We start from the raw sequence: 17,399 nt of genomic DNA, 5'->3' as shown, positions 1-17,399 counted from the left end.
TTAATTCTAGTCTAGTTCTAGAGATAGGTATTATTACTATTCTCCTTTTACAGATAAATAGACGGAGACTTGGGAGAGATGAAATAACATAATACTCAGAGTTAATAACCCTTGAGCTGAGATTACAATCAAGGTGTAGTTGACTCTATACTGCCTTCTAGCCGTGTCCTCCGGTAACGCGTGTCAGGTTATTGAAGAAGCGAAGCGGCTGAATTCAAAGCATTCCTTCTGCACTTCCATGTACTAGGGTTCTGGGATATAACAACTGTCCCTCCATCCCCCAAAGACTCTTAAGGGCCAAACCAGGTAGTTCCGCTTTCAGGAATGTCCTAAAAGCCACTGTCCTCTAAGCTGGGTCTCTTACTTTAAAGTAAGTTTCTCAAGCGCAGTGGCAGTTACATCACCTAGGAAAAGACGATGGGATCAAAACGCTATGATCCAGAAGAAGAAAGCGTTGTCCCCAATTCGACTGACCGCTTTCAAATAGGGCACTTAAACATAAAGTTCTCAAAAAGCAGCCGACCCCCGGCTTGGAGGGAAGTTGGCGGAAAGAGGGGAATAGGGTTCGGCCTGACCACATAGGGGCTTCCCCAGACCCGTCCGGGCTCCAGCGCGGAAGTGGAGGGGTCCCTCCGCGGAGGCCAGCGGATGCATCGTGCGGCCAGAGTAGGGCTCGGAGGCGGGGCTCGGCGTGGGGGCGGGGCTCGGCGTGGGGGCGGTGCCGACGCCCGTTCCGCCCCCTCCTCGGGGATGCCGGGATGTTTACACTCCTGACAGCAGCGGCCGCGGGAGGAGGAGCAGGAGTCTTGGGAGGATGGGCTACCGCTAAGCTCGCGCTCCCGACGCGCCTCGCCGTGCACAGGGTGGGTCCCCGTGCCTGCAGCGTCCACGGGGGCGGCGCGGCGGGAGGTGGCCAGCCCTCCGGGCCTAGCAGACACAGCCCCCGGCCCAGCGGGCCTGTGCGCGGCGCCGCCTGCCCGAGCCGCCCGCCCGCCCCGGGTCCCTCGCCGGCCGGAGAACGGAGAGCTCCCCGCTTCTTGGTGAGTCGCCGCCGGTCTCTGGCGCGCAGGCCGGGGCCCCGCCGGCTGGGGCCGCCTGCGGGAGCCAGGCGGGAGGGGAGGTCAGGCTCGCGCGCGGCGGCCTCGGGACCCCGCCAGGGGGAGAGGAGGCTGTGCGGGGCGCGCGGCCGAGCGGGCGGGGGCTTTGGTCCAGTCGTGGGCGGTGCTGAGAGCCTCGTTCCCCGTGCGGCTCGGGCGTCCGAGGCCGCCGCCGTAACTAAGAAACTCCGCGACCACGGCTGCGGCGCAACAGGTCTCGGTTTGGGGACCCGAGGAACTTGGCGAAGTTCCGCCTCCCGCCGCACGCTCATTGGCGGCGGCGGTTATTTATTCCACGCGGATTGGTTGGGTCTAGCCGTCAGCCTCAGCCGGCCTGGGCTGAGCGAACTTCAGAGGAGGAGGTGGGTGGTGGGCGCCTCGCAGACCGGCCTTGAGAAGTGCGGGGAGGGTGACCGACCTGTTGGAGAAGGAGTTTTACTGGGACTCTGTCAGGAGTAGGAAGCGTCAAAGAGAGGGATTGCAAGGCAATAGCGAACATTGGTGGTGATAGTGGCAATGGAAAAGAAATAAAGACATTGGACATTGAGGCCAAAGCCAGAGAGGCGAAGGGGAGCGCAGAGGAGAAAGGAGAAAGGTAAGAAGACCACATTGCCCCAGGACAGGGTCAGGAAGCGAACGCAACCTAGAGAAAGGATCCTACAGTGAGATTTAAGAATCCCTGTTACCTCTTTCCTATATACTGTAGGCCTTGGGAGATGATGTTTCAAACAGGTGAATCTTGTTCTTGCACAGCTGCAGTCCTTGTTAGGGATACATACTAAAAATATACTTATTTTACAGTAAGATATGTTTCCATCCTTGAGCATTGTTGGTGATGGAACTGAAAGTCAGAAACATATTGCAGAAGTGAAATGATTTTCCCCCTCCTTTGAGGCTACCGATCATAAGGGTGCAGTTGAAACGATCAGATGCCCATGGTTTGTAGAGCACTGTGTACCCGTTATAATTAGAACCACTGTTTCTAATTCCTTTTCCAAGGAATTTGCAGTTTCAAGGAGTATGCACACTCCCAGCAGGCTACAGCAGTGTGTCTCGCCAGGTTGCATTACAGAATAAAGTACAGAGTGTGTGTGAGACCCATCTGTTCTGTGCAGGAGCTTGAGCTGCTCCGGGTGTGGTCGGAGAATGGCATAGTACTTTCACTCAAAAAGTTTATGGTACGTTTGGGACTATCAGACAAACACTGAAAGGGTGAATAGTTAGACACGAGATACAATTAACTCTGTAATGATTTGTGGCAACTCTTGCTGAATTGATGCCGAGTGTTCTTGGCTGTAACACTTGATGAAGGCCAGTGCCCCCAAAACGGTTAACATAAAGCGTAAGCAATATCATTTCCAGACGAAGGGATCCCTCGCTACCGTCGAGGAGATCCAGTCCACAGGTTGCTTCACTCCTAAAACCGCAGCATCCTCAGCTTGGCCTTGGACTAGGTGGGAGCTTGCTGGGGTGGGGGAGAGATGTTGGAGCTTTGAAAAACTTTGCGTCTCGGAGGCGTCAAAGGGGTAGAAACTATGGGGACGGCGGGAGGAGGGCGGCGAAGCTAAAAGGCTAAGGCACCCCTAGTGGAAGCTGGTTGCTTTCCTGGGGTCTGGGGCAGCCCGGGACCTTGCAAGACGCGCGGTCCTGAGATTCGGCTCTCCAGCAGGAGGCCCCGCCCCCTTCAGACTGACGGCCTCCGCAGCCAATGCGCGGTGAGGATGGCTGTGCTCCTGCTGGAGGGCAGGCACTTCCCCCGGCCCAGGGGACTCGAGAGAGGGGGCGGTGTGTGGGGTAAAAACGGGCAAGAAAAGGGGAGGTTGTGAGATAAACACGCAGAACGAGGAGGGGGGGGGCTTGTGAGAGAAAAAACGCGTAAAACGAGGAGGGGGGCTTGTGAGAGAAACGCGTAAAACGAGGAGGGGGCTTGGGAGATGGGGGTGCGTGTGGGATAAACGGGCAAGATAAGGGGAGGTTGTGAGAGAAACAGGCGTAAAATGAGGAGGGCGCAGCGGCAGGTTCCTAGGACTCCGTGGTGCTCGTCTCCTTTCAAGGTTCAGCCGCGCTTTGGACTCACCGGTTGGTTTGACTAATGGAGGGGAGGAGGGGCTCTCACAAGCCCCCGCCTCATATTTCGCGTTTCTCTCGCAAGCCCCCTCCTCGTTCTTTGAAATTATCTGAAAATGAAAACCAAGAAATGTCAGAGTCCCAATCCTTAAGCGTTTTTACAATTACTTGTGAAAAAATTTTTTTTTTCAGTTAGAACAGTAAAGACCGTCCCTGGAGTGCAGACTCATTTCCTAGTTTGCACTGCTGTGCTGCTCGGGGTCGTTGACTCGGGTCACACCTGCAGCGCCCTCCACGCCCTTTCCCACTCACACATTCTCCTGGCTGGACAGTTTCAAGAGCGCTTTTCCAGCCCCTGAAGCAGCACGTATCCTCCAAGAATGAGGAAAGCCCGCCTGGTATGATGGCCGCGTACTGGTGGGGGCGGGGGGGAGGTTTGAGGCCTCGGGTGTTAACCTACCCGAATAATAAAACTCAATTTTGTAGTTTCCACACGACCAGAACGCGGCTATAGTTTGTGGGCAGGCGTATCTGATCTCATACTCCCCTCCCTTCATCTTTCTGGTGGTTGCAGTTGGCAGTGTGAGGCTCTGGTTTACTGCAAACATTTAAGTATTTTCTTCCCGAATCTTGTGCATTTACTGAAGTGTAGATTTCTTTCTTTTTTTTACTTAAATATGTAGTCAGAGAAATCATTAGATAGTTTTACGGCGTTTCTAGAACCAAAACTGTTTTCCTTGGAACTGTCTGATGTTTTAAAATGTATCTTTCCAGTATTACTAATGTAGCCACCGTTCAGGGCATCTGGAGAGGAGAGAATAACGATTACTTAATGCAGTTTTGGAAAAGAAGTTGGTTAATTAGGTAATAGGTCCCCAAAATTCCTTTCAGGTTTTGGTATTTAAAAAATGTGCAGGACAGCTGCATAAAGCAATTCTCTGTCCACATTCCTGGTTTCATTCAAATTAATATATTTGTCCCTTCAAATATTTGCTCAAGAGTTATGTGGGTAGGTGTTTTAGTACATCATTCGTAAAACATGGCAGCAAACTTAGCATAATACTAAGGGTGTTTGGGAAATGACATGTATGATTAATGTTTGCTCTGAATTGCCTTACCAGCAATTATTTTAATCAGCATTTCTATAAATGTATAACAAGATGTTTTAAGAAGCATTTCTTCATACTTTCGAATGTTTCCACTCATTTCTTCCTCCTTTCAATTTTATAGGGAATTTATATAATTGTAATCAAATATATTTATTTGCAGGATATAACGGCAGTTGAGAAAGTTTGAACTTATACATAGAACTAATGTAGAACCATTCATTCTTAGAGTTATAAACCCTCTCAACTGCTGATTCCTCTTTTGGTGATTAATAGTTTGATTATCCCTGTGTATTACATATCTTTACAGAATAAGGAAAACACTTAGAGAATATATTTCATGGTTTTCAGTGAGCAGTGGGGATGAGAAGGACAGATAGATGGTCTTGAAGCATTCCTTAATTTTTTTGAGCAGGATAACTTCTTTTTTTTAACCTTTGTTAAAATAACAGCTGTCATACTATGTGTATAACGAGCGGGTACAATGAGCTATTTGCTAATAGCTATCCAGAGTGTTAATTGGAATAGTGTGTAACTGAATGGAAGTTATTTAATTGGTCTGTCAAATTTTAGAAATGTATATGTTTTCTGTAACTGAACGGAAATAGACCTTTCTGTAAATCTTGACATTGGTCTTCTATTGATAATCAGTGTAAGTCGTTAAAGGGTTTTTTCATACCAGGTTGCTTTTGTAGAGAACAGGGGTTCGCAGACTTTGTCTCTAAAGGATGAGAGAGTAAATATTTCTGGCCTTGTGAGCCGTATCTGTGACAGCTACTGCCACCGTAGCCCTGGACATACCTGAACAGGTGGGTATGGCTGTTCCAGTAAAACTTTATACTGTGAGGCTGGAGGCCCAGTCCTGCCCTAGAAGGTAATAATACCAAGGGTCTAAACCTGATTCTAGGATGGATGTTTGGGCTGACAAGGATTTTCCAGGGCGCTGAGTTCGCCTTTTCTGGTCCTTTGATCCCTTGTGACGATCTCTTGATCTTTTCCAGTCCTCTCAGAATAACGCCCAGTTATTCATTGCCAAATTTTGTGCTTAATCTCAGAGGCCTCATAAATATATCAGCCTCTTTCAGATTTATTCACCTTTTCAGGGATTTCTGTCATTCTTTGCCTCGGGGGGATCCCACACCCATCCTGTGATGTTGAATGGATTTGCCCTCTCTCCCGCTTCCTTCTTGTTGCTAAGCCAAGATGGACTCTGATGTCAGACATTTTTCTTTGCTCGATTGACTGATAGCCCTAGAAGGAATGTGCTTTGCCGTGTTTCTTTAACTAGTAGTTTTCGTTCTAAGTCGACTGGAGTGACTGCTTTTGTCGCTGTTAGAGAGAATTTCTGGCATGAGCAAGAGGGTGCACAGATTTTATTTTTTCTTGTTAGAATAATTGACTAAGCCTTTTTTTTTTGCATTCCAATTTAATCATTTTATTTAGCTTTTTATTTATTTTTTTATTGACTAAGTCTTTTATAAAATACTTTTTTTCCAGTAAAAAAAAAAAAAAATTCTAAAAAGGGCCTGCATTTGTAAGGAGAGGCTATAGTCACGCGTTTGTGGCCTGGAGATACTTGCGGGGTACCTGACTCTTTGCTTTCAGTAGAGTTAGCTGTGGCTGACCTGGTTGCAGCTGCTGGCTGAGCAGTGGTTGAATGGAGTGGAAAAGGCAACAGTTTTGAGCTTACACAGTAGGACTTCCCGGTCCTAGCCAGGAGTGGGTTCTAGGTGGGCCGAAATATTGACCCCTCGGGGCGGGGCCTGGGGCTTCAGAGCTTCCAGGCTAGTTGCCAGCAGCTGCTACCAGCCTCTTCTTTTTGTGTGACCTTGCTGCACAAATATCATTTTCTGTGTTTACCGTGATGTGAAAAAGACTGAGGCCCAGGCTTCTCTCCTACTCTCTGACCTCGCTTGAGTTACTTCATTTGTTCAGACCTTCGTTTTCTCAGCTCAGGTCCCATTGCTTTGAGGAGTAAATGACAAGGTCTTTGTAGAAGTAGGGTAGTAGGCTTAGCGAGTGTTAGTTTCATTTCACCTCTTTTTCTATTCTTAGGACATTTTGTGGTGGGAAATACACGTCTTCTGAGTTTCTTTTGATGGCAGGCCATGCCGCCCCGCTTTATCTGAAGAGGCGCCTACCCAGCTCTGCCGCCATTTCCAGTTTTTCTGCCTTAATTACTCTTCCCTTTTGCCCTGTGATTTCCATATTTATAATTTAATTGTTCCCAGCACTAGTTAATGTTTTTACTAAACTTTGCAGGGAGAGGGCAGTAATCCTTAGTTCCTCAGGTAGAAAAAGCCACAAGAGCCTTGGGGGTTATATTTTGGACAACAAAAAAAGTGAGAGTTGCAGAAAGATACTTAAATACTGATTCAAAAATGGAAAAAATTAGAATATTCTTTCTAGTGTGCTTCCAATTCTGTTTTTTTATTGTCAAGATATTTTTCTCATATTCTCATATTTAACTGGCAAATTACTCTAATTTTTTTGTGGTTGTAACCATAGCAAAGCCACATATCCTCTATTATGATTGGAAAAATGGAAGAGTTAGACATGTTTATGAAAAACTGTTACACCTCTAAAATGTAAGGAGTTGCCAGTCTTTCATTGCCTTTTATATTGAACTGTTGACCCTATAGTAAAATAATGGGGTATGTTTGCGTACTGTCTGTCATAGAGATACCCAGAACTGGACAACAGGTAATTTATTTCAGGCAAATAGCTTGTCCTTATTTCAAATAGTTTACTTCTAAGCATGGTTTGTTATTTAACAAATACAGGTAAATTGAAAAACATTATACAAGAAGAATGTTTATTGGTGGATTGATTTTATAGGAATAAATTGATGTTTATTCTCAATTTTTTATGGTAACCTACAAATTCACTTCTTTTGTGTGTGTGTGTTTTTTTTTTTTAAACGGTCTTTGGTATTTAGACACATTTTAGAATAGCATAGTAACAGGTGAGGTATTCAGTGAAAAATGGCATTTTTTTAAACATTTTTACTATACACCTAAAATAAAGTTTTAATGAAGTTTCTACATTTGATAAATAGTTTGGTTGTTGAATGGCATATTGTTTTCAACTTCACTTTGTCATTTCGTGCCCTAGAGTGTTCCAAGTATCGGCTGTTGAGGAGGAGTTGTGTTTTACTAGGCGCTTCTCCCACTGCTCTTCTCGGCATTCTCATTGTTCCCTCCCTCCCCCTTCTAAGTAGGAAGGAATTTATTACACCATGTTGAATAGTATTTGGTGGCTGGGAGGGAGTCTGAGCTTCTAGCAAAGTTTCCCAATACTGGGCCACCAAGGGAGTCGCTGCCTCTTTCGTGATCAGAAAGCCACCAGCTGCTGCTCACGCTGGCGCTGCTCTTCTGCGGGCCCTTGGCTGCTGCGGTCCAGGTGGTGGATGCTCTGGGTTCGGTACTTAACCCCTCCTGTATTAGTTTCCCAGGGCTTCCCCAACAAATTACCACAAACTGGGCGGCTTAAAACAACAGAAGTTCACACACAGCTCTGAAGGTCAGAAGTCAGAAATCAAATTGCCCACAGGGCTGTGCTCTCCATGCGGGCCCCTGGGAGAACATGCCCCGTGCCTTTCTCTCAGCCTCTGTGTGGGCGGCCGTCCTGGACGCTCCTTGGCTGATAGATGTGCTGCTCCAGTCTCTGCCTGTGGCATGTGGCCTTCTTCATGCGTCTCTTCCTGTTCCTCTTCTTAAAAGCACACCAGTCTTACTGGATTAGGTTCACCTGATGACCTCATCTTTACTTCTATTCACTTACACTTAATATTTAACAAGCAAAATCTGTACTTCTTTTCTTTCCCCCCCCAGATTCTTCACCGCACAAAGGATTTTTAGATTTCTGGTCTTTCTGTTCTGAACAGAATATTTTTAAGGTTGTACAGAGATTGTACCTGAGAGATAAAGGTACCCACGTTATCCTGTACACATGTCATCTGCAGTTTGTATTTTATCCTACCATAGAACAGCTGTTCCAAAATCAAGTTTTCCATTCACCATTATTTTGTAGTTTCCCTTAGGAGACCTTAAGTCCGTAATTCACTAAATCAAATACTTTCAGAACTGGAGGGAAACTTAGAAATTGTCTAAACTGGCCTTTTCATTTAATGTGAGAATAAACTGAAACTCAAGGATGTGAATTTGCTAATCCACATTCCGCTAGATTCCTTAATAGTCCATATTGCCTTGTGTGTTACCTGTGTCCTGCTCTTGGTAGTAGGCATGGTGCTTTGTTTTCACTTGCTTGAATTAGCAGTCTTGTTGCATTCACAGTCCGCGCTCAAAAAAGACCTGAGGATAGAGTGGCATTGCACCTCTGATTGCCCATATCAGGGCCTCGATTCAAGTCAGCAGATATTCGAGAGCCCAGCTGTGTAGTGGGGAAGTATTTCTGTTGCCTCTAGAACGAGGAACGTTAGGGTATGTTGCTATATCCTTACTATGAAATAGGATCAAAGAAGAAATTCCCATTATGGAGGCCACTTCTAGGAAGGAGTCCTTAGTTAGAGGTGGTAGATAGATAGTAAGGGCCAGAAAGCTCCTGGGTGATCACAGGGTTGTTTGGTCAGTATTTCATAAATACACATTTCATTATATCAGATGCCTTGATTCATGAGGGCCAGGCTTGACTGTTGTTTGTCATTTTGCTGTATTGACAATAACTTACGTGTCCTTGTTGCTTCTTGCGCAGTATGTATGGCTGAAACGTTTGGCAACCCCACTGACCAGCTTCTCCCTTTAATTTCTTCTTTTGCCATGATTCAGAGATCATGACGGGCTGTTTCCTTTTTCTCTGTAGCCACGCCTCTCTCTTAAATTGGTTCTCATTTGTTCATTATATGTGTTCCCTGTTTCAGTAAAAATCCTATCTTACAAAGCAGTTATTCGAGATTAATCAAATCAATCCTAAAGGATTTGTCTTATGATTCCTTGAAATAGTTATATCTAGTTGTACATTGAAAATACTTTTTAGAAAACTTGTATAGCTGTTCAAGAATACATGGTGACCTTCTTGCCATCACCGTGGTAGGCTGTACTTTCAAAGCATTTGTCCTATTACTGTGTTTCTCAAACTATGGTCCTCAGAATGCCTGTGTCGGAGACACTGATTTGATAAGCACAAGCACTGGCATTTAAAAGCAAGTACCCCAGATGGTTGTTACACACAGGTTGGAAAGCTACTGGTCTCTGATGTGTAGTGCAAGTGATTTTAATGGAGGTGTTCCTCAGGCAACAGTAAGAAATGCCACATGGCCTTTTTAAAAAAGATGCTTTCATTTAAAAAATTATTTATGATGGAAGTCCGGCCCTCCTGCTCCCATCATTTCTCGCTGAGGGTGTGTGGCCCTTGGAGTAGCTCACAGTTAGTAATCAGACCCTCCTAGCATATGTAGCCGACGTCTCAGCTCAACTGGTGGCCAGGTATTACTGAAATCAGTGTTGTAAATCAATTAAGATAAATCAGATAAATACATATAACTGTAAATAAGAATTGAGTAATAATAGAAGAGAAAATTCCGCTTCAAACTAGTGAAAGAAAATAGTACATCTAAGTGTTAATTTTAGTTCTGTCCCAACCAAACCGTCCCTCTTGAGTGTACTGCTTGTGCTGTGTGCTGTTCTCACCATTTTTGGCATTTTTAGGGTATTTTTCTCAGCTGGGTGTGAAGGCTTACCACTTCCCTTACCTCGAGATGGTTTGCATTTTGCTGAAGGGCAAAGCCCTTAGCCTGGCAGCAGAGATTTTGCCTCCAGGCCCCAAGGCCGGAGCTCTACCTGCAGTTCCCTCTCTGGCTCCTGGGCTCCTGGGCTTGACTTTGCCAGGCTCTCCTGCCCTGCTTATCTGGCGGGGCTGGAAAGTGTTGGGGAACAGCGTGATGACTAATTGTTCCTTTTTCCATCGATAACAAGGGGCTGCTTCTCGAGTCCTTTCTAGCTGCCCTCCTTGTCCCAGGTCAGGCCTTAACGTGCAAGTTATGTTCTTTACTTAAGCAAGCCTACGTGGCCATTTTCAAACTACTTTCTATCAGTGATTTTTTGTTTACCTTTTTCTTTAATTAATTTGGAGTATATCAATAAATTCAGGTCCTTCTTGTTTATCACCATTTCTACACCCACCTTAAAATATATATATATATACACACACACATATATATATGTAGATCATAAATAATGTAAGAAGAGACAGCTTGACAGAGAAGGTTTTGAAGTCCTGGATTGAGTCCAGGTTCATTTTTGTATATTTTCAAAGGCCAAGCACAGGGTCTTAGGATGAGTTAAATTAATATCCACAGAACTCAGTTTAAGAGTTGAGTGTCTGGCTTAGGAGAGAGATCAGTGTGATTAATGGTTCAGTTAGTGAAAAGGCACCTGGGCTGCAACGGTGTGCTCAGGGCGCCAGGGCACCCCGTCTCCCGGGGTGTGGTCCCTGCAGGGCGCGCCACAGTTCCTAGGCCTCTTTTGTTCACGAGATGGCTTGTCAGCCTCTGAACGGCAGTGTTGCCAGAGTAAGACCCCAATGAACATCCATTTTTCCGCATTGTGAGGTTTGTGGGGGTATTTGCATGTGCCTTCTGAGACCGTTGGAGAGATGATCCAATCGGCTGCACAGCATTGGATGTTAAACTTAGTTTCAAATCAAGGCCAGCTTTCTCTGAATTTGGAAGGCATGCTTGCCTGCACGCAGAGGGGCAGACCATTTGCTCTCTGGAGATCTGCGGCAGCTGTAAGGATGAGTCTGTGTCTCTTCCCTTTAGGACCCTCCTTTTCCCATTTGTTCCTTTATTGTTCTCCCCACTTTCCCCCGGGTCCCCCCAGTTCACAGGTTGAAGAAAGAAATTTGGGGGTATTGGTAAGTAGCTCACAGTGAGTAGACAAATGATCTAAACAAAGATCTATCGTTATGCTTTGGAAACCCAGTTTTGATTAATTGCAGAAGATGGGAGACAGGCGTGAGCCGTATTATCTGTATGTGATCACCCCCGGCTCACCTGTTTTTAACAGCTCTGTATCGGGGCCTCTGTCTTCAGCCTCAGCCGTGACCTGCCTTTTTCCAGATTCACTTCTTTATTCTCCCCCAGATGTTGGTCCCATCTGACAACTTACCCTTTTTTGATAAATTTTGTACCCTTTCTGGCCTCTGCTTTATCTTTATGCTTTTCTAGCTGCTTTTAATTTCCATTTTTTTATACTTCAGCTGTTCAATCTCAGGGATTAAACATCATCTTTATCTTTTAAGACTCCGCTCAAATATTATACAAAAAGTACAAAGAAATCTTTCTTCTGCTTCTTTAGGCCTTTAGTGCTTATCGACTCTCCCTGTAGTTGTACTTGTCTTAGCTTCCTCCCTGGAATATATGCTTCTGGAAGGTGTGAATCATGTCCTGTGCATATTTGTGTTTCCTGCAGGGCCTGGGACCATTCTTGTCAGAACTGGCCACTCAGGGAATGGTAGATGACTACATCCCAGAGCCTGTATGGGGCGAAGGTCTGGGTAGATACCGGTAGTGAGAGGACGTCCAGGACAGTTGGGCAGTTGATTTCAGGGGGTATAGGGTGAATGGCAGACAGAAAGGCCCACGGGGCCTGGTACGAGGGACGTTTACTCTGTGAAGTGGGCACAGGTCTGACCTGGGCTTGGTGTCCGAACTCTGAACGTTCGAAAGGTCTCAAGAGTGGGGTGAGATGGGAACCAGCACTGGGAAAAAACAGGACTATGCCAGATGTGAAGTCGGTGGGGATGGAGAGGGGTGTGATTAGGTATAAATTAGAGGCTTGGGCCACAAGGAACAAAGTAAGAACTGAGCTCCTCTAATTCGGACATACATTAAAACAGGACCGGGAGTCAGATGACATTGATTTGAACCTGACTTACTAAGATGTTCACTAAGTATCCTTATGTTTCCCTTCCTTAGAGGCTAGCGCATTCCTAGTTCAAGGTAAGTGGTTTGGCTTTTCTGTAGAGGGGAAGGAACCTCTCTCTCTGCCCATAGAAGGTGCTTACTGTATATGTTTGCCAAATGAATTCCATTATGATGTTCTAATAATCCCCTCATGGAGAAAATGTTGAACTAAGTTATTCCCTTCTTAGGAATAATTACTGGTTTGAATTGATGGAAAATTATCATTTGATTTGTGTTCATCAAATGCTGACATAGTCAAAAGTTGTTCCACTTCAAAACAGATATGTTTTATTTAGTATCTTTTCATATTTTTAATTGCTAGAAGTTTAAAAGAACAATCAAAATGTCAGTAACTATTTTTTAAAAATTTAAAGGCCAGGCCAGATGGACCAGAAATACATTGTATATTCATGAACTCAAGAAGAAGCACATAGGCAATTAACCTGGGAAGGTACCACCTTATCAAAGGTCTTGAACACTGTGCTCAGAAGATTGACCCTTTCCTCTCCTGTGATGTGATTATAAAGAGTTACTTGTACCTTTATGGTTTCAGGTTTTGTTTTTAATAGGGGTAAAAGCTATAGTGCTTTGATATTTCTTTATTTGGTTCTTACTTTATGGCAGGTCAGGAACTAGCATCAAAATAGAATCAAGGTTATTATAAAGGGGACCTCAGATATATTTGTTAACAGAATGTATTAAGTTGAATTTGGTTTATGAGATGTATGAAGAAAGGTTTGTGAGATGTATGAAGAAATTTAGTTTATATTTGAAAATCCAGACTTAAGTGATCCTATACTATACTTTAAAATTACCAAGAAAAAGTAAGATTACCAAGAAGTGCTCTTTCTTTCTTTCTTTCTTTTTAAAAAAATAGATTTCTCCCTTTAGCGTCCTCTAACTTTTCCCCCCTTTTAAAATTTAGGATTAAGTTAAATTTATTTGTTTGTCTATGTACCTATTGATTCATTTTTTAAAGAAACACCCCCAATACCTTCTACCTGTTTCTAGGTAGGTTTTTCCCTTGTTTAAAATCCTTCAACTATTGTCTTGAATAATTTCCAATCCCTTAGTCTCCTAACTGCGGTTTGGGCGTTGGTGCTTGCTCTGCTGCGTCCTTAGCTCCTGTCTTCCTGCCCTGCTTGTGGGGGCCCCGCTCTCCCTGCGTCAGTCGGGACGTCCCCGCCCTCTGCCTGGCCAGCTTGCACAGTTCCTTCAGACGCACCCCGGTGTTTTCTCTGCAGGGTTGGCCCGGCTGCCAGGCTGCCTGGGCATCCTTCCCGTCAGCTCTCGTCCTGGCAGTCCCTGCCAGCCACGGCGTCTGGTGGAATACTTGTTTCCTGATACTGTCAAGTCTGTTTCTTTATGTCTCCCCTGCGAATAAGGTGATGGATTGGAATTGCCTCAGTGCTTTTTGTATTCCCGGCAACTGGTAGACACGTTGGCTGTGGTCAAAAAGTGGCCGAATGAGTTTTGGAGCAGATACGAAAGCAAGCGCACGGGCGTCTGGGATGGGCCACAGTCACGGCAGAGGGTCTGGGTAGGTGATATTGACCTTCATCTCCAGTTCCAGCACGTTTTTCTCCCTGCCCCTGGCCCCCACCTTTGAGTAGCTGTGGCTGTTTATTGAAACGGGATGAAATGAAGACATTAGAGACTTCACTTTCTTGCAGATTCTTAGGATGTTTTATTTGTGTCCCGGTGTTTGCTGCCTCATCGAAGGCAGGGGTTTAGATGTCTTTGACTAAGCGTGAAGAGTTTATTCATCTCTCTGTCACGTTTTCTAATTCTTTCGCCGTTGTGACTGTGTCTGTCCTCCTTCCTAAGCAGAAGGAGTAGGACCATGGGGGTCGGGAGGACGGACTTTGTCTCGTATGGTTTTGGAGGCCTTCTCAGAGCTCTGTACAAAATACACCTGCCGCTGGTCTGCCCTTGTCACTGCAGTGCCAAGATGTCCTCCCACGCGGCGCACCGTCGACTCGGCGACTCTACCAGAAGGGCGCAGGGCCCTCCTGGTGGCTTGGGGAGGGAACGCTGAGATACTCTGAGATACAGGGAAATGCGGGTTTTGCCTTAGTTTTGGATAAGGCTATCATAGTGCCTAATGCTGAAGAGCAAAGGAGAAGAGATGTTAACCAGATCAGCGTAGAGTTCAGAGCCCTGCTGTTCAGCTTCCTCCGTTCTCGTTCAGCGTGCATTCGTCAGAACTACACAAGTTAAGAGCAAACAAGGCTTCTGGGTGGGGCGGGGGTGGGGAATGCCTCACTCGCGTGGACCTTGGATGCCTGTGGGATGCCCGCATGACCTGTCTAGTAGGTAGCTGGCGGTCGCACGTGGCTTGAACACCGCAGAGCAGTCCGGCTGGAGAGCAGCTCTGGGGTCATCAGCGTGGAAGGTGGAGGCACATGAGCATGTCTGGGGAAGGTGTGTCAGGGCCTGTCCAGCCTTCCTCACGTAAAAGGGCAGTTTCACTAAAAGGTAAGTAAGTAAATACTCAGTGAATCCTGGGAGAAATGAAAACTTAACTTCTGTGTTGCTGCCTAACTTTAGCTGTTAAGTATGACATGTAAGGTATTTCTTGTGAAGACCCAAATAAGGCTGTTTCCATCCTTAATAAATCTGGGCTTTTAAAGCCTCTTACTGTTTGCCATTTTTCTAAGATTTTATCAGTTCTTTAGTCAGAGGAGTGGACTTTTGCAGAGTCAGAAGGTTTCTGAAAACAAAACTGAAGTAGATGTCAGTTATATAATTCCATTTTGAGTGTAAGTCTGTAATCACTATTAATTAGATTTTCAGTCTTTTTTCCACGAGTCCTGTATGTTTAAAGTCTCACGTACAGAGTCCTAGGTAGCTTCTTCAGCATCACGTGTTTATTATTACCACTATTAATTTAAAATAGGGCTTCCCTGGTGGCGCAGTGGTTGAGAGTCCGCCTGCCGATGCAGGGGACGCGGGTTCGAGCCCCGGTCCGGGAGGATCCCACGTGCCGTGGAGCGGCTGGGCCCGTGAGCCGTGGCCGCTGCGCCTGCGCGTCCGGAGCCTGTGCCCCGCAACGGGAGCGGCCACAACAGTGAGAGGCCCGCGTACCGGAAAAAAAAAAAAAAATTCACATTACTTAATTTAAAATAGTCTTCCTTATTCTTTGGCTAGTATCTTCATAAAATCATAGTTTCACATGATAAGTGTGCCAGAGACAGTGCATTTGTTTCTAGCGAATGTAAAAGTTTGGCATGGTTTGTAGTGCGTGTTCAGAAGAGCAGGAGGGGACCGCACGGCGGCGCAGCGGGAGTGACGTGACCGGGCGGAGTTGGCTGAGAAAGTCTGCGCAGCAGCCGCCTCGCTCAGCTTCACGGACTCCATTCACAGGCTTGTTCGGTTCCGTGGTATGAAGGAGAATGTAACAGCGATTGAGTTTAGTTCCTCAGAAGGTGAATTTTAAAATATGAAGTACTGCCATGATTTACTTAAGTTTGTTGAAAAATCTCTTTATTAAAAGCTGGGACAGGGCTTCCCTGGTGGCGCAGCGGTTGGGAGCCCGCCTGCCGATGCAGGGGACGCGGGTTCGTGCCCTGGTCCGGGAGGATCCCACGTGCCGCGGAGCGGCTGGGCCCGTGAGCCGTGGCCGCTGAGCCTGCGCGTCCGGAGCCTGTGCTCCGCAGCGGGAGAGGCCACAACGGTGAGAGGCCCGCGCACCGCAAAAAAAAAAAAAAAAAAAAAAAAAAAGCTGGGACAGTTTTTTGTGACTGTGAGTCAGTGGCTTTTCCTGCTTGCTTTTTCTCCCTTCTTTCTTAATTTTCTGTTAATTTTCATTGCATTGTAAGTCTGTGCACAGTAAATAGGAGGTCAAGCAGCCAAGAGGTCTGATTGTTCTTCTTTCTGTTTTTGAGGGGCGAGGGTGGGCAGCAGGGGGCAAGGCAGAAGTTTTCACAGAAGTAGAGTAACACACTCGGTGCGTTTTGCTAGACACTGCTTGTGTCCTACTAGCCTAATTGTCCCTTAGATAGACTCTGTTGTTATGACTAACTCAGGTCGTGAGCATGTCGTGGGGGTCAGTGGAGAAGTTCCCTGGCAGGGACGTTGGCAGACCCAGGTGGGAGTCCTGCCTTTACCACTGGGCTGTAGGGCTCCTTTCCTTGCCTGGTGTTGAGGAGCATCAGAGGAAGGAAGTGATAGGACATCTTTTAAAACCACCTCATAGTTTACTGTAAACTAGCCTGGAAGGAAACGGGGGTTTTGGAAGTTCAGGAATAATCAGAGTATAGAGCAGTGTCTGTGGTAGAGCACATGTGCTAAACAAATGAAGAAACAGCAGTTTATAAGCTTTTTTAAAATAAAGATAAAATGTAAAATCTGTGTTAATTCAGAAAAATCTATTAAATTTTTCCTTTATTCAAAGAAGTGTTTTTTATTTTTTTGTGATGATTTTTTTGGTTAGTGAGTGCTTGTTACAGACAAAAGGCTGTTAAAACAAATGACCTTACAATACATAATTCATACTCATTAAAGTGTTCCCAAGTACTGGCTTGTATTCCATGGGGTCTTATCAGCTTTGTTATGATAGAATTCACTACCATGAATTATTTAGTACAAGCAATGCTTTTTATAGTCAGGTTTGGAAGATGGGTCCAAGCTATTTCTCTTAGCTCTTTACGTATGTCAGTCTTTTGCCGTGGATGGTTATGGTTTGGCTACTGTGCTTTTCACCGGTGTTACAGCTGAATGGCTGGGCTAGTGATCACGTGCTTTTGCCAGGCTTTCGTTGTTGCTGTGTGGGTAACTGAATGACATGGCAGAATGATAAGGGACGTTTATTGTGTTTGTAACAGCATCCTGTGCCCACAGTTCAGCAAAACAAATGGAAAGTGTCAGAAGTTTTTTTGGACAAATTTCCTTGAAAGGGGTGAGTAAGGATCACTTGTTTTTTTAATCCTCATACGGAAATTCTTCTGTAACGATAAACAGAAGAAATAATGCCATCTTTTCTTTACTTTCCACTTTAGCCCTTTGGAGGAACAGTAACACTTCATCCTTCCAGGCACTTGTTTCCGGTAGAAAGCTCCCCGTATTTGTCACTCAGGGAGAAGGATTTGGGGCCTTGCCGTGCCACTGCAGACTGTGTGCTCATTGTGAGCTTTCCTTAGGAGCAGAGCAGTAGCTTGTCCTTAATCATTCGAAAGTGTCAGTAGATGCTCATGTGAATTTGAA

The 17,399-nt window shown here is 45.6% G+C and overlaps 1 protein-coding gene across 5 annotated transcripts in view; it reads left to right on the top strand.

Moving 5' to 3' along the window:
* The first annotated feature begins 764 nt into the window (after positions 1-764).
* The window catches only part of NEK7 (NIMA related kinase 7), a 145,117-nt gene continuing 128,482 nt past the window's right edge, over positions 765-17,399 (top strand). For 2 of the 5 annotated variants that reach the window (XM_067027449.1, XM_059058396.2), the window contains exon 1: positions 765-1,040. The gene's annotated coding sequence lies outside the window, so the exon portion shown is untranslated. Of the gene's footprint in view, positions 1,041-1,433; positions 1,693-3,462; positions 3,563-15,603; positions 15,623-17,399 lie in introns of those variants that run through there. The other 3 variants (XM_059058414.2, XM_067027454.1, XM_067027455.1) reach the window with 3 other exon arrangements.

This window comes from Kogia breviceps, chromosome 1, assembly GCF_026419965.1.
Source record: "Kogia breviceps isolate mKogBre1 chromosome 1, mKogBre1 haplotype 1, whole genome shotgun sequence".
Taxonomy (NCBI): Eukaryota; Metazoa; Chordata; class Mammalia; order Artiodactyla; family Physeteridae; genus Kogia; species Kogia breviceps.
This window is presented reverse-complemented; position numbering and strand designations above follow the sequence as displayed.